Here is a 22,310-nt window from a genome sequence, read left to right on the forward strand (position 1 = left end):
TGCTACACTGATGCTCCTCTGATGCTCCTCTGATGCTCCTCTGATGCTCCTCTGATGCTCCTCTGATGCTCCTCTGATGCTCCTCTGATGCTCCTCTGTTGCTCCTCTGATGCTCCTCCGATGCTCCTCTGATGCTCCTCTGATGCTCCACTGATGCTCCTCTGAGGCTCCTCTGAGGCTCCTCTGATGCTCCTCTGATGCTCCTCTGATGCTCCTCTGATGCTCCTCTGATGCTCCTCTGATGCTCCACTGATGCTCCACTGATGCTCCTCTGATGCTCCTCTGATGCTCCTCTGATGCTCCTCTGATGCTCCTCTGATGCTCCACTGATGCTCCTCTGATGCTCCACTGATGCTCAACTGATGCTCCTCTGATGCTCCACTGATGCTACTCTGATGCTCCTCTGATGCTCCTCTGATGCTCCTCTGATGCTCCTCTGATGCTCCTCTGTTGCTCCTCTGATGCTCCTCTGTTGCTCCTCTGATGCTCCTCTGATGCTCCTCTGATGCTCCTCTGATGCTCCTCTGATGCTCCTCTGATGCTACACTGATGCTCCTCTGATGCTCCTCTGATGCTCCTCTGATGCTCCTCTGATGCTCCTCTGTTGCTCCTCTGATGCTCCTCTGATGCTCCTCTGATGCTACTCTGATGCTCCTCTGATGCTCGTCTGATGCTCCTCTGATGCTACACTGATGCTCCTCTGATGCTCCTCTGATGCTCCTCTGATGCTCCTCTGATGCTCCTCTGATGCTCCTCTGATGCTCCTCTGATGCTCCTCTGATGCTCCTCTGATGCTCCTCTGATGCTCCTCTGATGCTCCTCTGATGCTCCTCTGATGCTGCTCTGATGCTCCACTGATGCTCCTCTGATGCTCCTCTGATGCTCCTCTGATGCTCCTCTGATGCTCCTCTGATGCTCCTCTGATGCTCCTCTGATGCTCCTCTGATGCTCCTCTGATGCTCCTCTGATGCTCCTCTGATGCTCCTCTGATGCTCCTCTGATGCTCCTCTGATGCTCCTCTGATGCTCCACTGATGCTCCTCTGATGCTCCTCTGATGCTCCACTGATGCTCCTCTGATGCTCCTCTGATGCTCCTCTGATGCTCCTCTGATGCTCCTCTGATGCTCCTCTGATGATCCTCTGATGCTCCTCTGATGCTCCTCTGATGCTCCTCTGATGCTCCTCTGATGCTGCTCTGATGCTGCACTGATGCTCCTCTGATGCTCCTCTGATGCTCCTCTGATGCTCCTCTGATGCTCCACTGATGCTCCTCTGATGCTCCTCTGATGCTCCTCTGATGCTCCTCTGATGCTCCTCTGATGTTCCTCTGATGCTCCTCTGATGCTCCTCTGATGCTCCTCTGATGCCTCTCTGATGCTCCACTGATGCTCCTCTGATGCTCCTCTGATGCTCCTCTGATGCTCCTCTGATGCTCCTCTGATGCTCCTCTGATGCTCCTCTGATGCTCCTCCGATGCTCCTCTGATGCTTCTCTGATGCTTCTCTGATGCTCCTCTGTGGCTCCTCTGATGCTCCTCTGTTGCTCCTCTGATGCTCCTCTGATGCTCCTCTGATGCTCCTCTGATGCTCCTCTGATGCTACACTGATGCTCCTCTGATGCTCCTCTGATGCTCCTCTGATGCTCCTCTGATGCTCCTCTGATGCTCATCTGATGCTCCTCTGATGCTCCTCTGTTGCTCCTCTGATGCTCCTCTGATGCTCCTCTGATGCTCCTCTGATGCTCCACTGATGCTCCACTGATGCTCCTCTGATGCTCCTCTGATGCTCCTCTGATGCTCCTCTGATGCTCCTCTGATGCTCCTCTGATGCTCCACTGATGCTACTCTGATGCTCCTCTGATGCTCCTCTGATGCTCCTCTGATGCTCCTCTGTTGCTCCTCTGATGCTCCTCTGTTGCTCCTCTGATGCTCCTCTGATGCTCCTCTGATGCTCCTCTGATGCTCCTCTGATGCTCCTCTGATGCTCCTCTGATGCTCCTCTGATGCTCCTCTGACGCTCCTCTGAGGCTCCTCTGATGCTCTTCTGATGCTCCTCTGTTGCTCCTCTGATGCTCCTCTGATGCTCCTCTGATGCTCCTCTGATGCTCCTCTGATGCTCCTCTGAGGCTCCTCTGAGGCTCCTCTGATGCTCCTCTGATGCTCCTCTGATGCTCCTCTGATGCTCCTCTGATGCTCCTCTGATGCTCCTCTGATGCTCCTCTGATGCTCCTCCGATGCTCCTCCGAGGCTCCTCTGATGCTTCTCTGATGCTCCTCTGATGCTCCTCTGTTGCTCCTCTGATGCTCCTCTGTTGCTCCTCTGATGCTCCTCTGATGCTCCTCTGATGCTCCTCTGATGCTCCTCTGATGCTACACTGATGCTCCTCTGATGCTCCTCTGATGCTCCTCTGATGCTCCTCTGATGCTCCTCTGATGCTCCTCTGATGCTCCTCTGTTGCTCCTCTGATGCTCCTCTGATGCTCCTCTGATGCTCCTCTGATGCTCCACTGATGCTCCACTGATGCTCCTCTGATGCTCCTCTGATGCTCCTCTGATGCTCCTCTGATGCTCCTCTGATGCTCCTCTGATGCTCCTCTGATGCTCCTCTGATGCTCCTATGATGCTCCTCTGATGCTCCTGCTCCTGCTCCTGCTCCTGCTCCTGCTCCTCTGATGCTCCTCTGATGCTCCTGCTCCTGTTCCTGCTCCTGCTCCTGCTCCTGCTCCTGCTCCTCTGATGCTCCTCTGATGCTCTTCCTCCTGCACCTGCACCTGCTCCTGCTCCTGCTTCTGCTCCTGCACCTGCTCCTGCACCTGCTCCTCTGTTGCTCCTCTGTCGCTCCTCTGATGCTCCTCTGTTGCTCCTCTGATGCTCCTCTGATGCTCCTCTGATGCTCCTCTGATGCTCCTCTGATGCTCCTCTGATGCTCCTCTGATGCTCCTCTGATTCTCCTCTGATGCTCCTCTGATGCTCTTCTGATGCTACACTGATGCTCCTCTGATGCTCCTCTGATGCTCCTCTGATGCTCCTCTGATGCTCCTCTGATGCTCCTCTGATGCTCCTCTGATGCTCCTCTGTTGCTCCTCTGATGCTCCTCCGATGCTCCTCTGATGCTCCTCTGATGCTCCACTGATGCTCCTCTGAGGCTCCTCTGAGGCTCCTCTGATGCTCCTCTGATGCTCCTCTGTTGCTCCTCTGATGCTCCTCTGATGCTCCTCTGATGCTACTCTGATGCTCCTCTGATGCTCGTCTGATGCTCCTCTGATGCTACACTGATGCTCCTCTGATGCTCCTCTGATGCTCCTCTGATGCTCCTCTGATGCTCCTCTGATGCTCCTCTGATGCTCCTCTGATGCTCCTCTGATGCTCCTCTGATGCTCCTCTGATGCTCCTCTGATGCTCCTCTGATGCTCCTCTGATGCTGCTCTGATGCTCCACTGATGCTCCTCTGATGCTCCTCTGATGCTCCTCTGATGCTCCTCTGATGCTCCTCTGATGCTCCTCTGATGCTCCTCTGATGCTCCTCTGATGCTCCTCTGATGCTCCTCTGATGCTCCTCTGATGCTCCTCTGATGCTCCTCTGATGCTCCTCTGATGCTCCTCTGATGCTCCACTGATGCTCCTCTGATGCTCCTCTGATGCTCCACTGATGCTCCTCTGATGCTCCTCTGATGCTCCTCTGATGCTCCTCTGATGCTCCTCTGATGCTCCTCTGATGATCCTCTGATGCTCCTCTGATGCTCCTCTGATGCTCCTCTGATGCTCCTCTGATGCTGCTCTGATGCTGCACTGATGCTCCTCTGATGCTCCTCTGATGCTCCTCTGATGCTCCTCTGATGCTCCACTGATGCTCTTCTGATGCTCCTCTGATGCTCCTCTGATGCTCCTCTGATGCTCCTCTGATGTTCCTCTGATGCTCCTCTGATGCTCCTCTGATGCTCCTCTGATGCCTCTCTGATGCTCCACTGATGCTCCTCTGATGCTCCTCTGATGCTCCTCTGATGCTCCTCTGATGCTCCTCTGATGCTCCTCTGATGCTCCTCTGATGCTCCTCCGATGCTCCTCTGATGCTTCTCTGATGCTTCTCTGATGCTCCTCTGTGGCTCCTCTGATGCTCCTCTGTTGCTCCTCTGATGCTCCTCTGATGCTCCTCTGATGCTCCTCTGATGCTCCTCTGATGCTACACTGATGCTCCTCTGATGCTCCTCTGATGCTCCTCTGATGCTCCTCTGATGCTCCTCTGATGCTCATCTGATGCTCCTCTGATGCTCCTCTGTTGCTCCTCTGATGCTCCTCTGATGCTCCTCTGATGCTCCTCTGATGCTCCACTGATGCTCCACTGATGCTCCTCTGATGCTCCTCTGATGCTCCTCTGATGCTCCTCTGATGCTCCTCTGATGCTCCTCTGATGCTCCACTGATGCTACTCTGATGCTCCTCTGATGCTCCTCTGATGCTCCTCTGATGCTCCTCTGTTGCTCCTCTGATGCTCCTGTTGCTCCTCTGATGCTCCTCTGATGCTCCTCTGATGCTCCTCTGATGCTCCTCTGATGCTCCTCTGATGCTCCTCTGATGCTCCTCTGATGCTCCTCTGACGCTCCTCTGAGGCTCCTCTGATGCTCCTCTGATGCTCCTCTGTTGCTCCTCTGATGCTCCTCTGATGCTCCTCTGATGCTCCTCTGATGCTCCTCTGATGCTCCTCTGAGGCTCCTCTGAGGCTCCTCTGATGCTCCTCTGATGCTCCTCTGATGCTCCTCTGATGCTCCTCTGATGCTCCTCTGATGCTCCTCTGATGCTCCTCTGATGCTCCTCCGATGCTCCTCCGAGGCTCCTCTGATGCTTCTCTGATGCTCCTCTGATGCTCCTCTGTTGCTCCTCTGATGCTCCTCTGTTGCTCCTCTGATGCTCCTCTGATGCTCCTCTGATGCTCCTCTGATGCTCCTCTGATGCTACACTGATGCTCCTCTGATGCTCCTCTGATGCTCCTCTGATGCTCCTCTGATGCTCCTCTGATGCTCCTCTGATGCTCCTCTGTTGCTCCTCTGATGCTCCTCTGATGCTCCTCTGATGCTCCTCTGATGCTCCACTGATGCTCCACTGATGCTCCTCTGATGCTCCTCTGATGCTCCTCTGATGCTCCTCTGATGCTCCTCTGATGCTCCTCTGATGCTCCTCTGATGCTCCTCTGATGCTCCTATGATGCTCCTCTGATGCTCCTGCTCCTGCTCCTGCTCCTGCTCCTGCTCCTCTGATGCTCCTCTGATGCTCCTGCTCCTGTTCCTGCTCCTGCTCCTGCTCCTGCTCCTGCTCCTCTGATGCTCCTCTGATGCTCTTCCTCCTGCACCTGCACCTGCTCCTGCTCCTGCTTCTGCTCCTGCACCTGCTCCTGCACCTGCTCCTCTGTTGCTCCTCTGTCGCTCCTCTGATGCTCCTCTGTTGCTCCTCTGATGCTCCTCTGATGCTCCTCTGATGCTCCTCTGATGCTCCTCTGATGCTCCTCTGATGCTCCTCTGATGCTCCTCTGATTCTCCTCTGATGCTCCTCTGATGCTCTTCTGATGCTACACTGATGCTCCTCTGATGCTCCTCTGATGCTCCTCTGATGCTCCTCTGATGCTCCTCTGATGCTCCTCTGATGCTCCTCTGATGCTCCTCTGATGCTCCACTGATGCTCCTCTGATGCTCCACTGATGCTCAACTGATGCTCCTCTGATGCTCCACTGATGCTACTCTGATGCTCCTCTGATGCTCCTCTGATGCTCCTCTGATGCTCCTCTGATGCTCCTCTGTTGCTCCTCTGATGCTCCTCTGTTGCTCCTCTGATGCTCCTCTGATGCTCCTCTGATGCTCCTCTGATGCTCCTCTGATGCTCCTCTGATGCTACACTGATGCTCCTCTGATGCTCCTCTGATGCTCCTCTGATGCTCCTCTGATGCTCCTCTGTTGCTCCTCTGATGCTCCTCTGATGCTCCTCTGATGCTACTCTGATGCTCCTCTGATGCTCGTCTGATGCTCCTCTGATGCTACACTGATGCTCCTCTGATGCTCCTCTGATGCTCCTCTGATGCTCCTCTGATGCTCCTCTGATGCTCCTCTGATGCTCCTCTGATGCTCCTCTGATGCTCCTCTGATGCTCCTCTGATGCTCCTCTGATGCTCCTCTGATGCTCCTCTGATGCTGCTCTGATGCTCCACTGATGCTCCTCTGATGCTCCTCTGATGCTCCTCTGATGCTCCTCTGATGCTCCTCTGATGCTCCTCTGATGCTCCTCCGATGCTCCTCCGAGGCTCCTCTGATGCTTCTCTGATGCTCCTCTGATGCTCCTCTGTTGCTCCTCTGATGCTCCTCTGTTGCTCCTCTGATGCTCCTCTGATGCTCCTCTGATGCTCCTCTGATGCTCCTCTGATGCTACACTGATGCTCCTCTGATGCTCCTCTGATGCTCCTCTGATGCTCCTCTGATGCTCCTCTGATGCTCCTCTGTTGCTCCTCTGATGCTCCTCTGATGCTCCTCTGATGCTCCTCTGATGCTCCACTGATGCTCCACTGATGCACCTCTGATGCTCCTCTGATGCTCCTCTGACGCTCCTCTGATGCTCCTCTGATGCTCCTCTGATGCTCCTCTGTTGCTCCTCTGATGCTCCTCTGATGCTCCTCTGATGCTCCTCTGATGCTCCACTGATGCTCCACTGATGCACCTCTGATGCTCCTCTGATGCTCCTCTGATGCTCCTCTGATGCTCCTCTGATTCTCCTCTGATGCTCCTCTGATGCTCCTCTGATGCTCCTCTGATGCTCCTCTGATGCTCCTCTTATGCTCCTCTGATGCTCCTCTGATGCTCCTCTGATGCTCCTCTGATGCTCCTCTGATGCTCCTCTGATGCTCCTCTGATGCTCCTCTGATGCTCCTCTGATGCTCCTCTGATGCTCCTCTGATGCTCCTCTGATGCTCCTCTGATGCTCCTCTGATGCTCCTCTGATGCTCCTCTGATGCTCCACTGATGCTCCTCTGATGCTCCACTGATGCTCAACTGATGCTCCTCTGATGCTCAACTGATGCTCCTCTGATGCTCCTCTGATGCTCCACTGATGCTCCACTGATGCTCCTCTGATGCTCCTCTGATGCTCCTCTGATGCTCCTCTGATGCTCCTCTGTAGCTCCTCTGAGGCTCCTCTGAGGCTCCTCTGATGCTCCTCTGATGCTCCTCTGATGCTCCTCTGATGCTCCTCTGTTGCTCCTCTGATGCTCCTCTGATGCTCCTCTGATTCTCCTCTGATGCTCCTCTGATGGTCCTCTGATGCTCCTCTGATCCTCCTCTGATGCTCCTCTGATGCTCCTCTGATGCTCCTCTGATGCTCCTCTGATGCTCCTCTGATGCTCTTCTGACGCTCCTCTGAGGCTCCTCTGATGCTCCTCTGATGCTCCTCTGATGCTCCTCTGATGCTCCTCTGATGCTCCTCTGAGGCTCCTCTGAGGCTCCTCTGAGGCTCCTCTGATGCTCCTCTGATGCTCCTCTGTTGCTCCTCTGATGCTCCTCTGATGCTCCTCTGATGCTCCTCTGATGCTCCTCTGATGCTCCTCTGATGCTCCTCTGATGCTCCTCTGATGCTCCTCTGATGCTCCTCTGAGGCTCCTCTGATGCTCCTCTGTTGCTCCTCTGATGCTCCTCTGATGCTCCTCTGATGCTCCTCTGATGCTCCACTGATGCTCCACTGATGCTCCTCTGATGCTCCTCTGATGCTCCTCTGATGCTCCTCTGATGCTCCTCTGATGCTCCTCTGATGCTCCTCTGATGCTCCTCTGATGCTCCTATGATGCTCCTCTGATGCTCCTGCTCCTGCTCCTGCTCCTGCTCCTGCTCCTCTGATGCTCCTCTGATGCTCCTGCTCCTGTTCCTGCTCCTGCTCCTGCTCCTGCTCCTGCTCCTCTGATGCTCCTCTGATGCTCTTCCTCCTGCACCTGCACCTGCTCCTGCTCCTGCTTCTGCTCCTGCACCTGCTCCTGCTCCTGCTCCTCTGTTGCTCCTCTGTCGCTCCTCTGATGCTCCTCTGTTGCTCCTCTGATGCTCCTCTGATGCTCCTCTGATGCTCCTCTGATGCTCCTCTGATGCTCCTCTGATGCTCCTCTGATGCTCCTCTGATGCTCCTCTGATGCTCCTCTGATGCTCATCTGATGCTCCTCTGATGCTCCTCTGTTGCTCCTCTGATGCTCCTCTGATGCTCCTCTGATGCTCCTCTGATGCTCCACTGATGCTCCACTGATGCAACTCTGATGCTCCTCTGATGCTCCTCTGATGCTCCTCTGATGCTCCTCTGATGCTCCTCTGATGCTCCTCTGATGCTCCTCTGATGCTCCTCTGATGCTCCTCTGATGCTCCTCTCATGCTCCTCTGATGCTCCTCTGATGCTCCTCTGATGCTCCTCTGATGCTCCACTGATGCTCTGATGCTCCACTGATGCTCCACTGATGCTCCTCTGATGCTCCTCTGATGCTCCTCTGATGCTCCTCTGATGCTCCTCTGATGCTCCTCTGATGCTCCTCTGATGCTCCTCTGATGCTCCTCTGATGCTCCTCTGATGCTCCTCTGATGCTCCTCTGATGCTCCTCTGATGCTGCTCTGATGCTCCACTGATGCTCCACTGATGCTCCTCTGATGCACCTCTGATGCTCCTCTGATGCTCCTCTGATGCTCCACTGATGCTCCTCTGATGCTCCTCTGATGCTCCTCTGATGCTCCTCTGATGCTCCTCTGATGCTCCTCTGATGCTCCTCTGATGCTCCTCTGATGCTCCTCTGATGCTGCTCTGATGCTCCACTGATGCTCCTCTGATGCTCCTCTGATGCTCCTCTGATGCTCCTCTGATGCTCCTCTGATGCTCCTCTGATGCTCATCTGATGCTCCTCTGATGCTCCTCCGATGCTCCTCTGAGGATCCTCTGATGCTTCTCTGATGCTCCTCTGATGCTCCTCTGTTGCTCCTCTGATGCTCCTCTGTTGCTCCTCTGATGCTCCTCTGATTCTCCTCTGATGCTCCTCTGATGCTCCTCTGATGCTACACTGATGCTCCTCTGATGCTCCTCTGATGCTCCTCTGATGCTCCTCTGATGCTCCTCTGATGCTCCTCTGATGCTCCACTGATGCTCCTCTGATGCTCCACTGATGCTCAACTGATGCTCCTCTGATGCTCCACTGATGCTACTCTGATGCTCCTCTGATGCTCCTCTGATGCTCCTCTGATGCTCCTCTGATGCTCATCTGTTGCTCCTCTGATGCTCCTCTGTTGCTCCTCTGATGCTCCTCTGATGCTCCTCTGATGCTCCTCTGATGCTCCTCTGATGCTACACTGATGCTCCTCTGATGCTCCTCTGATGCTCCTCTGATGCTCATCTGATGCTCCTCTGTTGCTCCTCTGATGCTCCTCTGATGCTCCTCTGATGCTCCTCTGATGCTCCTCTGATGCTCGTCTGATGCTCCTCTGATGCTACACTGATGCTCCTCTGATGCTCCTCTGATGCTCCTCTGATGCTCCTCTGATGCTCCTCTGATGCTCCTCTGATGCTCCTCTGATGCTCCTCTGATGCTCCTCTGATGCTCCTCTGATGCTGCTCTGATGCTCCACTGATGCTCCTCTCATGCTCCTCTGATGCTCCTCTGATGCTCCTCTGATGCTCCTCTGATGCTCCTCTGATGCTCCTCCGATGCTCCTCTGAGGCTCCTCTGATGCTTCTCTGATGCTCCTCTGATGCTCCTCTGTTGCTCCTCTGATGCTCCTCTGTTGCTCCTCTGATGCTCCTCTGATGCTCCTCTGATGCTCCTCTGATGCTCCTCTGATGCTACACTGATGCTCCTCTGATGCTCCTCTGATGCTCCTCTGATGCTCCTCTGATGCTCCTCTGATGCTCCTCTGTTGCTCCTCTGATGCTCCTCTGATGCTCCTCTGATGCTCCTCTGATGCTCCACTGATGCTCCACTGATGCACCTCTGATGCTCCTCTGATGCTCCTCTGATGCTCCTCTGATGCTCCTCTGATGCTCCTCTGATGCTCCTCTGTTGCTCCTCTGATGCTCCTCTGATGCTCCTCTGATGCTCCTCTGATGCTCCACTGATGCTCCACTGATGCACCTCTGATGCTCCTCTGATGCTCCTCTGATGCTCCTCTGATGCTCCTCTGATGCTCCTCTGATGCTCCTCTGATGCTCCTCTGATGCTCCTCTGATGCTCCTCTTATGCTCCTCTGATGCTCCTCTGATGCTCCTCTGATGCTCCTCTGATGCTCCTCTGATGCTCCTCTGATGCTCCTCTGATGCTCCTCTGATGCTCCACTGATGCTCCTCTGATGCTCCTCTGATGCTCCTCTGATGCTGCTCTGATGTTCCTCTGATGCTCCTCTGATGCTCCTCTGATGCTCCACTGATGCTCCTCTGATGCTCCACTGATGCTCAACTGATGCTCCTCTGATGCTCAACTGATGCTCCTCTGATGCTCCTCTGATGCTCCACTGATGCTCCACTGATGCTCCTCTGATGCTCCTCTGATGCTCCTCTGATGCTCCTCTGATGCTCCTCTGATGCTCCTCTAATGCTCCTCTGAGGCTCCTCTGAGGCTCCTCTGATGCTCCTCTGATGCTCCTCTGTTGCTCCTCTGATGCTCCTCTGATGCTCCTCTGATTCTCCTCTGATGCTCCTCTGATGGTCCTCTGATGCTCCTCTGATCCTCCTCTGATGCTCCTCTGATGCTCCTCTGATGCTCCTCTGATGCTCCTCTGATGCTCCTCTGACGCTCCTCTGAGGCTCCTCTGATGCTCCTCTGATGCTCCTCTGATGCTCCTCTGATGCTCCTCTGATGCTCCTCTGATGCTCCTCTGAGGCTCCTCTGAGGCTCCTCTGATGCTCCTCTGATGCTCCTCTGTTGCTCCTCTGATGCTCCTCTGATGCTCCTCTGATGCTCCTCTGATGCTCCTCTGATGCTCCTCTGATGCTCCTCTGATGCTCCTCTGATGCTCCTCTGATGCTCCTCTGATGCTCCTCTGATGCTCCTCTGATGCTCCTCTGATGCTCCTCTGATGCTCCTCCGATGCTCCTCCGATGCTCCTCCGATGCTCCTCCGATGCTCCTCTGACGCTCCTGCTCCTGCCCCTGCTCCTGCTCCTGCTCCTGCTCCTGCTCCTGCTCCTGCTCCTGCTCCTGCTCCTGCTCCTGTTTCTGCTCCTGCTCCTGCTCCTTCACCTCTGATGCTCCCCTGATGCACCTCTGATGCTCCTCTGATGCTCCTCTGATGCTCCTCTGATGCTCCTCAGATGCTCCTCTGATGCTCCTCTGATGCTCCTCCGATGCTCCTGTGATGCTCATCTGATGCTCCTCTGATTCTCCTCTGATGCTCCTCTGATGCTCCTCTGATGCTCCACTGATGCTCAACTGATGCTCCTCTGATGCTCCGCCTATGAATCCCCAACTCTGATTCCCGGCCTCTGATTCCCGGCCTCTGATTCCCGGATTCTCATTCCCGGCCTCTGATTCCCGGCCTCTGATTCCCCGCCTCTGGTACCCCGCCTCTGATTTGCTGCCCTTGATTCCCCATCTCTGATTCCGCACATCTGATTCCCTGCCTCTGATTCCCAACTTCTGATTCCCCACCTCTGATTCCCCATATCTGATTCCCCGCCTCTGTTTCCCCGCCTCTGATTCCCCGCCTCTGTTTCCCCAACTCTGATTCCCCGCCTCTGATTTCCCAGCTCTGATTCTCCGCCTCTGATTCCCCGCATCTGATTCCCTGCCTCTGATGCCCCGCCTCTGATTCCCCATCACTGATTCCCCGCCTCTGATTCCCTGTGTCTGATTCACTGCCACTGATTCCCCGCCTCTGATTCCCCGCCTCGGATTCCCCAACTCTGATTCACCGCATCTGATTCCCCAGCTCTGATTCCCCGCCTCTGAATCCCCACGTCTGATTCCGTGCCTCTGATTCCCAGCCTCTGATTCCCCATCTCTGATTCCCCACCTCTGATTCACCACCTCTGATTCCCCATATTTGATTCCCCGCCTCAGTTTCCCCGCCTCTGATTCCCCCCTCTGATTCCCATATCTGATTCCCCGCCTCTGATTCCCCAACTCTGATTCCCCGCCTCTGATTCCCCAGCTCTGATTCCCCGCCTCTGAATCCCCAACTCTGATTCCCTGCCTCTGATTCCCCAGCTCTGATTCCCTGCCTCTGATTCCCCAGCTCTGATTCCCTGCCTCTGTTTCGCAACCTCTGATTCCCCACCTCTGATTCCCCATATATGATTCCCCACCTCTGTTTCCCTGCCTCTGATTCCCAGCCTCTGTTTCCCCATATCTGATTCCCCGCCTCTGATTCCCCGCCTCTGATTCCCCAGCTCTGATTCCCCACCTATGATTCCCCGTGTTTGATTCACTGCCTCTGATTCCCCGCCTCTGATTCCCCATCTCTGATTCACCACCTTTCATTCGCCACCTCTGATTCCCCATATCAGATTCCCCGCCTCTGTTTCCCCGCCTCTGATTCCCCTCCTCTGTTTCCCCATATCTGATTCCCCGCCTCTGATTCCCCAACTCTGATGCCCCGCCTCTGATTACCCAGCTCTGATTCCCCGTCTCTGATTCCCCGCGTCTGATTCCCTGCCTCTGATTCCCAGCCTCTGATTCCCCATCTCTGATTCCCCGCCTCTGAATCCCCGTGTCTGATACCCAGCCTCTGATACCCCGCCCCTGATTCCCCACCTCTGATTCCCCATATCTGATTCCCCGCCTCACTTTCCGCGCCTCTGATTCCCCTCCTCTGATTCCCCATATCTGATTCCCCGACTCTGATTCCCCAACTCAGATTCCCCGCCTCTGATTCCCCAGCTCTGTTTCCCCGCCTCTGATTCCCCGCCTCTGTTTCCCCATATCTAATTCCCCGCCTCTGATTCCCAAACTCTGATTCCCCGCCTCTGATTCCCCAGCTCTCATTCCCCGCCTCTGATTTCCCACATCTGATTCCCTGCCTCTGATTCGCTTCTGATTCCCTGCCTCTGATTCCCAACCTCTGATTCCCCACCTCTGAATCCCCATATCTGATTCCCTGCCTCTGATTCCCTGCCTCTGATTCCCCGCCTCTGATTCCCCGCCTCTGATTCCCAAACTCTGATTCCCCACCTCTGATTCCCCATATCTGATTCCCCGCCTCTGTTTCCCCGCCTCTGATTCCCCGCCTCTGTTTCCCCATATCTGATTCCCCGCCTCTGATTCCCCAACTCTGATTCCCCGCCTCTGATTCCCCAGCTCTGATTCCCCGCCTCTGATTCCCCGCATCTGATTCCCTGCCTCTGATGCCCCGCCTCTGATTCCCCATCACTGATTCCCCGCCTCTGATTCCCCGTGTCTGAATCCCTGCCACTGATTCCCCGCCTCTGATTCCCCGCCTCTGATTCCCCAACTCTGATTCACCGCATCTGATTCCCCAGCTCTGATTCCCCGCCTCTGAATCCCCGCGTCTGATTCCGTGCCTCTGATTCCCAGCCTCTGATTCCCCATCTCTGATTCCCCGCCTCAGTTTCCCCGCCTCTGATTCCCCCCTCTGATTCCCATATCTGAATCCCCGCCTCTGATTCCCCAACTCTGATACCCCGCCTCTGATTCCCCAGCTCTGATTCCCCGCCTCTGAATCCCCAACTCTGATTCCCTGCCTCTGATTCCCCAGCTCTGATTCCCCGCCTCTGATTCTCTGCCTCTGTTTCGCAACCTCTGATTCCCCACCTCTGATTCCCCATATATGATTCCCCACCTCTGTTTCCCTGCCTCTGATTCCCAGCCTCTGTTTCTCCATATCAGATTCCCCGCCTCTGATTCCCCAACTCTGATTCCCCGCCTCTGATTCCCCAGCTCTGATTGCCCACCTATGATTCCCCGTGTTTGATTCACTGCCTCTGATTCTCCGCCTCTGATTCCCCATCTCTGATTCACCGCCTTTCATTCGCCACCTCTGATTCCCCATATCAGATTCCCCGCCTCTGTTTCCCCGCCTCTGATTCCCCTCCTCTGTTTCCCCATATCTGATTCCCCGCCTCTGATTCCCCAACTCTGATTCCCCGCCTCTGATTACCCAGCTCTGATTCCCCGCCTCTGATTCCCCGCGTCTGATTCCCTGCCTCTGATTCCCAGCCTCTGATTCCCCATCTCTGATTCCCCGCCTCTGAATCCCCGTGTCTGATTCCCCGCCTCTTACTCCCCGCGTCTGATTCCCTGCCTCTGATTCCCCGCCTCTGATTCCCCGCCTCTGATTCCCCATGTCTGATTCCCTTCCTCTGATTCCCCGCCTCTGATTCCCCATCTCTGATTCACCACCTCTGATTCCCCACCTCTGATTCCCCATATCTGATTCCCCGCCTCAGTTTCCCCGCCTCTGATTCACCCCTCTGATTCCCCACATCTGATTCCCCGCCTCTGATTCCCCAACTCTGATTCCCCGCCTCTGATTCCCCAGCTCTGATTCCCCGCCTCTGAATCCCCAACTCTGATTCCCTGCCTCTGATTCCCCAGCTCTGATTCCCCGCCTCTGATTCCCTAGCTCTTATTCCCTGCATCTGATTTCCCGCCTGTGATTCCCCATCTCTGATTCACAACCTCTTATTCCCCACCTCTGATTCCCCATATCTGATTCCCCGCCTCTGTTTGCCCGCCTCTAATTCCCCGCCTCAGTTTCCGCATATCTGATTCCCCGCCTCTGAATCCCCAACTCTGATTCCCTGCCTCAGATTCCCCAGCTCTGATTCCCCGCCTCAGATTCCCCGCCTCTGATTCACAGCCTCTGATTCCCCGTGTTTGATTTCTTGCCTTTGATTCCCCGCCTCCGATTAGCCATCTCTGATTCCCCATATCTGATTCCCCACCTATGTTTCCCCGCCTCTGATTCCCCGCCTCTGATTCCCCATCTCTGATTCCTCGACTCTGACTCCCAACCTCTGAGTCCCCATCTCTGATTCCGCACATCCGATTCCCTGCCTCTGATACCCCGCCTCTGATTCCCCGCCTCTCATTCCCTCCTCTGATTCCCAACCTCTGATTCCCCACCTCTGAGTCCCCATATCTGATTCCCCGCCTCTGTTTCCCCGCCTCTGATTCCCCGCCTCTGTTTCCCCATATCTGATTCCCCACTCTGATTCCCCAAGTCTGATTCCCCGCCTCTGATTCCCCAGCTCTGATTCCCCGCCTCTGATTCCACGCGTCTGATTCCCTGCCTCTGATTCCCCGCCTCTGATTCCCCATCTCTGATTCCCAGCCTCTGAATCCCCGTGTCTGATACCCAGCCTCTGATACCCCGCCCCTGATTCCCCACCTCTGATTCCCCATATCTGATACCCCACCTCTTTTTCTGTGCCTCTGATTCCCCGCCTCTGATTCCCCATATCTGATTCCCCGCCTCTGACTCCCCAACTCTGATTCCACGCCTCTGATTCCCCAGCTCTGATTCCCCGCCTCTGATTCCCCGCCTCTGTTTCCCCATATCTGATTCCCCGCCTCTGATTCCCCAACACTGATTCCCCGCCTCTGATTCCCCAGCTCTGATTCCCCGTGTTTGATTCCCCGCCTCTGATTCCCCATCTCTGATTCCCGGCCTCTGATTGCCGGCCTCTGATTCCCGGCGTCTCATCCCCGGCCTCTGATTCCCGGCCTCTGATTCCCCGCCTCTGATTCCCCATCTCTGATTCCGCACATCTGAATCTCTGCCTCTGATTCCCCACCTCTGACTCCCCGCCTCTGATTCCCTGCCTCTGTTTCCCAACCTCTGATTCCCCATATCTCATTCCCAACCTCTGATTCCCCATCTCTGATTCCCGGACTCTGATTCCTGGCCTCTTATTCCCGGCATCTGATTCCCGGCCTCTGATCCCGGCCTCTGATTCCCCACTTCTGATTCTGTTCCCAGCCTCTGATTCCCCATCTCTGATTCCGCACAATTGATTCCCTGACTCTGATTCCACACCTCTGATTCCCCATATCTGATTCCCCGCCTCTGTTTCCCCGCCTCTGATTCCCCGCCTCTGTTTCCCCATATCTAATTCCCCGTCTCTGATTCCCCGCCTCTGATTCCCCAAATCTGATTCCTCGCCTCTGATTACCCAGCTCTGATTCCCCGCCTCTGATTCCCCGCGTCTGATTCCCTGCCTCTGATTCCCCGCCTCTGAATCCCCGTGTCTGATACCCAGCCTCTGATACCCCACCCCTGATTCCCCACCTCTGATTCCCCATATCTGATTCCCCGCCTCTCTTTCCGTGCCTCTAATTCCCCGCCTCTGATTCCCCATATCTGATTCCCTGCCTCCGATTCCCCAACTCTGATTTCCCCGCCTCTGATTCCCCAGCTCTGTTTCCCGGCCTCTGATTCCCCGCCTCTGTTTCCCCATATCTAATTCCACGCCTCTGATTCCCAAACTCTGATTCCCTGCCTCTGATTCCCCAGCTCTGATTCCCCGTGTTTGATTCCCCGCCTCTGATTCCCCATCTCTGATTCCTGGCCTCTGATTGCCGGCCTCTGATTCCCCGCCTCTGATTCCCCGCCTCTGATTCGCTGCCTCTGATTCCCCATCTCTGATTCTGCACATCTGATTCCCTGCCTCTGACTCCCCGCCTCTGACTCCCCGCCTCTGATTCCCTGCCTCTGTTTCCCATCCTCTGATTCCCCACCTCTGATTCCCCATATCTGATTCCCCGCCTCTGTTTCCCCATATCTGATTCCCCGCCTCTGATTCCCCAACTCTGATTCCCCGCCTCTGATTCCCCAGCTCTGATTCCCCGCCTCTGATTCCCCATGTTTGATTCCCTGCCTCTGATTCCCCGCCTCTGATTCCCCGCCTCGTATTCCCCGCATCTGATTCCCTGCCTCTGATGCCCCGCCTCTGATTCCCCATCACTGATTCCCCGCCTCTGATTCCCCGTGTCTGATTCCCTGCCACTGATTCCCTGCCTCTGATTCCCCTCCTCTGTTTCCCCATATCTGATTCCCCGCCTCTGATTCCCCAACTCTGATTCCCCGCCTCTGATTACCCAGCTCTGATTCCCCGCCTCTGATTCCCCGCGTCTGATTCCCTGCCTCTGATTCCCAGCCTCTGATTCCCCATCTCTGATTCCCCGCCTCTGAATCCCCGTGTCTGATTCCCCGCCTCTTACTCCCCGCGTCTGATTCCCTGCCTCTGATTCCCCGCCTCTGATTCCCCGCCTCTGATTCCCCATGTCTGATTCCCTTCCTCTGATTCCCCGCCTCTGATTCCCCATCTCTGATTCACCACCTCTGATTCCCCACCTCTGATTCCCCATATCTGATTCCCCGCCTCAGTTTCCCCGCCTCTGATTCACCCCTCTGATTCCCCACATCTGATTCCCCGCCTCTGATTCCCCAACTCTGATTCCCCGCCTCTGATTCCCCAGCTCTGATTCCCCGCCTCTGAATCCCCAACTCTGATTCCCTGCCTCTGATTCCCCAGCTCTGATTCCCCGCCTCTGATTCCCTAGCTCTTATTCCCTGCATCTGATTTCCCGCCTGTGATTCCCCATCTCTGATTCACAACCTCTTATTCCCCACCTCTGATTCCCCATATCTGATTCCCCGCCTCTGTTTGCCCGCCTCTAATTCCCCGCCTCAGTTTCCGCATATCTGATTCCCCGCCTCTGAATCCCCAACTCTGATTCCCTGCCTCAGATTCCCCAGCTCTGATTCCCAGCCTCAGATTCCCCGCCTCTGATTCACAGCCTCTGATTCCCCGTGTTTGATTTCTTGCCTTTGATTCCCCGCCTCCGATTAGCCATCTCTGATTCCCCATATCTGATTCCCCACCTATGTTTCCCCGCCTCTGATTCCCCGCCTCTGATTCCCCATCTCTGATTCCTCGACTCTGACTCCCCACCTCTGATTCCCCATCTCTTATTCCGCACATCCGATTCCCTGCCTCTGATACCCCGCCTCTGATTCCCCGCCTCTGATTCCCTCCTCTGATTCCCAACCTCTGATTCCCCACCTCTGAGTCCCCATATCTGATTCCCCGCCTCTGTTTCCCCGCCTCTGATTCCCCGCCTCTGTTTCCCCATATCTGATTCCCCACTCTGATTCCCCAAGTCTGATTCCCCGCCTCTGATTCCCCAGCTCTGATTCCCCGCCTCTGATTCCCCGCGTCTGATTCCCTGCCTCTGATTCCCCGCCTCTGATTCCCCATCTCTGATTCCCAGCCTCTGAATCCCCGTGTCTGATACCCAGCCTCTGATACCCCGCCCCTGATTCCCCACCTCTGATTCCCCATATCTGATACCCCGCCTCTGTTTCTGTGCCTCTGATTCCCCGCCTCTGATTCCCCATATCTGATTCCCCGCCTCTGACTCCCCAACTCTGATTCCACGCCTCTGATTCCCCAGCTCTGATTCCCCGCCTCTGATTCCCCGCCTCTGTTTCCCCATATCTGATTCCCCGCCTCTGATTCCCCAACACTGATTCCCCGCCTCTGATTCCCCAGCTCTGATTCCCCGTGTTTGATTCCCCGCCTCTGATTCCCCATCTCTGATTCCCGGCCTCTGATTGCCGGCCTCTGATTCCCGGCGTCTCATCCCCGGCCTCTGATTCCCGGCCTCTGATTCCCCGCCTCTGATTCCCCATCTCTGATTCCGCACATCTGAATCTCTGCCTCTGATTCCCCACCTCTGACTCCCCGCCTCTGATTCCCTGCCTCTGTTTCCCAACCTCTGATTCCCCATATCTCATTCCCAACCTCTGATTCCCCATCTCTGATTCCCGGACTCTGATTCCTGGCCTCTTATTCCCGGCATCTGATTCCCGGCCTCTGATCCCGGCCTCTGATTCCCCACTTCTGATTCTGTTCCCAGCCTCTGATTCCCCATCTCTGATTCCGCACAATTGATTCCCTGACTCTGATTCCACACCTCTGATTCCCCATATCTGATTCCCCGCCTCTGTTTCCCCGCCTCTGATTCCCCGCCTCTGTTTCCCCATATCTAATTCCCCGTCTCTGATTCCCCGCCTCTGATTCCCCAAATCTGATTCCTCGCCTCTGATTACCCAGCTCTGATTCCCCGCCTCTGATTCCCCGCGTCTGATTCCCTGCCTCTGATTCCCCGCCTCTGAATCCCCGTGTCTGATACCCAGCCTCTGATACCCCACCCCTGATTCCCCACCTCTGATTCCCCATATCTGATTCCCCGCCTCTCTTTCCGTGCCTCTAATTCCCCGCCTCTGATTCCCCATATCTGATTCCCTGCCTCCGATTCCCCAACTCTGATTTCCCCGCCTCTGATTCCCCAGCTCTGTTTCCCGGCCTCTGATTCCCCGCCTCTGTTTCCCCATATCTAATTCCACGCCTCTGATTCCCAAACTCTGATTCCCTGCCTCTGATTCCCCAGCTCTGATTCCCCGTGTTTGATTCCCCGCCTCTGATTCCCCATCTCTGATTCCTGGCCTCTGATTGCCGGCCTCTGATTCCCCGCCTCTGATTCCCCGCCTCTGATTCGCTGCCTCTGATTCCCCATCTCTGATTCTGCACATCTGATTCCCTGCCTCTGACTCCCCGCCTCTGACTCCCCGCCTCTGATTCCCTGCCTCTGTTTCCCATCCTCTGATTCCCCACCTCTGATTCCCCATATCTGATTCCCCGCCTCTGTTTCCCCATATCTGATTCCCCGCCTCTGATTCCCCAACTCTGATTCCCCGCCTCTGATTCCCCAGCTCTGATTCCCCGCCTCTGATTCCCCATGTTTGATTCCCTGCCTCTGATTCCCCGCCTCTGATTCCCCGCCTCGTATTCCCCGCATCTGATTCCCTGCCTCTGATGCCCCGCCTCTGATTCCCCATCACTGATTCCCCGCCTCTGATTCCCCGTGTCTGATTCCCTGCCACTGATTCCCTGCCTCTGATTCCCCTCCTCTGTTTCCCCATATCTGATTCCCCGCCTCTGATTCCCCAACTCTGATTCCCCGCCTCTGATTACCCAGCTCTGATTCCCCGCCTCTGATTCCCCGCGTCTGATTCCCTGCCTCTGATTCCCAGCCTCTGATTCCCCATCTCTGATTCCCCGCCTCTGAATCCCCGTGTCTGATTCCCCGCCTCTTACTCCCCGCGTCTGATTCCCTGCCTCTGATTCCCCGCCTCTGATTCCCCGCCTCTGATTCCCCATGTCTGATTCCCTTCCTCTGATTCCCCGCCTCTGATTCCCCATCTCTGATTCACCACCTCTGATTCCCCACCTCTGATTCCCCATATCTGATTCCCCGCCTCAGTTTCCCCGCCTCTGATTCACCCCTCTGATTCCCCACATCTGATTCCCCGCCTCTGATTCCCCAACTCTGATTCCCCGCCTCTGATTCCCCAGCTCTGATTCCCCGCCTCTGAATCCCCAACTCTGATTCCCTGCCTCTGATTCCCCAGCTCTGATTCCCCGCCTCTGATTCCCTAGCTCTTATTCCCTGCATCTGATTTCCCGCCTGTGATTCCCCATCTCTGATTCACAACCTCTTATTCCCCACCTCTGATTCCCCATATCTGATTCCCCGCCTCTGTTTGCCCGCCTCTAATTCCCCGCCTCAGTTTCCGCATATCTGATTCCCCGCCTCTGAATCCCCAACTCTGATTCCCTGCCTCAGATTCCCCAGCTCTGATTCCCAGCCTCAGATTCCCCGCCTCTGATTCACAGCCTCTGATTCCCCGTGTTTGATTTCTTGCCTTTGATTCCCCGCCTCCGATTAGCCATCTCTGATTCCCCATATCTGATTCCCCACCTATGTTTCCCCGCCTCTGATTCCCCGCCTCTGATTCCCCATCTCTGATTCCTCGACTCTGACTCCCCACCTCTGATTCCCCATCTCTTATTCCGCACATCCGATTCCCTGCCTCTGATACCCCGCCTCTGATTCCCCGCCTCTGATTCCCTCCTCTGATTCCCAACCTCTGATTCCCCACCTCTGAGTCCCCATATCTGATTCCCCGCCTCTGTTTCCCCGCCTCTGATTCCCCGCCTCTGTTTCCCCATATCTGATTCCCCACTCTGATTCCCCAAGTCTGATTCCCCGCCTCTGATTCCCCAGCTCTGATTCCCCGCCTCTGATTCCCCGCGTCTGATTCCCTGCCTCTGATTCCCCGCCTCTGATTCCCCATCTCTGATTCCCAGCCTCTGAATCCCCGTGTCTGATACCCAGCCTCTGATACCCCGCCCCTGATTCCCCACCTCTGATTCCCCATATCTGATACCCCGCCTCTGTTTCTGTGCCTCTGATTCCCCGCCTCTGATTCCCCATATCTGATTCCCCGCCTCTGACTCCCCAACTCTGATTCCACGCCTCTGATTCCCCAGCTCTGATTCCCCGCCTCTGATTCCCCGCCTCTGTTTCCCCATATCTGATTCCCCGCCTCTGATTCCCCAACACTGATTCCCCGCCTCTGATTCCCCAGCTCTGATTCCCCGTGTTTGATTCCCCGCCTCTGATTCCCCATCTCTGATTCCCGGCCTCTGATTGCCGGCCTCTGATTCCCGGCGTCTCATCCCCGGCCTCTGATTCCCGGCCTCTGATTCCCCGCCTCTGATTCCCCATCTCTGATTCCGCACATCTGAATCTCTGCCTCTGATTCCCCACCTCTGACTCCCCGCCTCTGATTCCCTGCCTCTGTTTCCCAACCTCTGATTCCCCATATCTCATTCCCAACCTCTGATTCCCCATCTCTGATTCCCGGACTCTGATTCCTGGCCTCTTATTCCCGGCATCTGATTCCCGGCCTCTGATCCCGGCCTCTGATTCCCCACTTCTGATTCTGTTCCCAGCCTCTGATTCCCCATCTCTGATTCCGCACAATTGATTCCCTGACTCTGATTCCACACCTCTGATTCCCCATATCTGATTCCCCGCCTCTGTTTCCCCGCCTCTGATTCCCCGCCTCTGTTTCCCCATATCTAATTCCCCGTCTCTGATTCCCCGCCTCTGATTCCCCAAATCTGATTCCTCGCCTCTGATTACCCAGCTCTGATTCCCCGCCTCTGATTCCCCGCGTCTGATTCCCTGCCTCTGATTCCCCGCCTCTGAATCCCCGTGTCTGATACCCAGCCTCTGATACCCCACCCCTGATTCCCCACCTCTGATTCCCCATATCTGATTTCCCGCCTCTCTTTCCGTGCCTCTAATTCCCCGCCTCTGATTCCCCATATCTGATTCCCCGCCTCCGATTCCCCAACTCTGATTTCCCCGCCTCTGATTCCCCAGCTCTGTTTCCCGGCCTCTGATTCCCCGCCTCTGTTTCCCCATATCTAATTCCACGCCTCTGATTCCCAAACT

Source organism: Narcine bancroftii, unplaced genomic scaffold (genome assembly GCF_036971445.1).
Source record: "Narcine bancroftii isolate sNarBan1 unplaced genomic scaffold, sNarBan1.hap1 Scaffold_160, whole genome shotgun sequence".
Lineage (NCBI taxonomy): Eukaryota > Metazoa > Chordata > Chondrichthyes > Torpediniformes > Narcinidae > Narcine > Narcine bancroftii.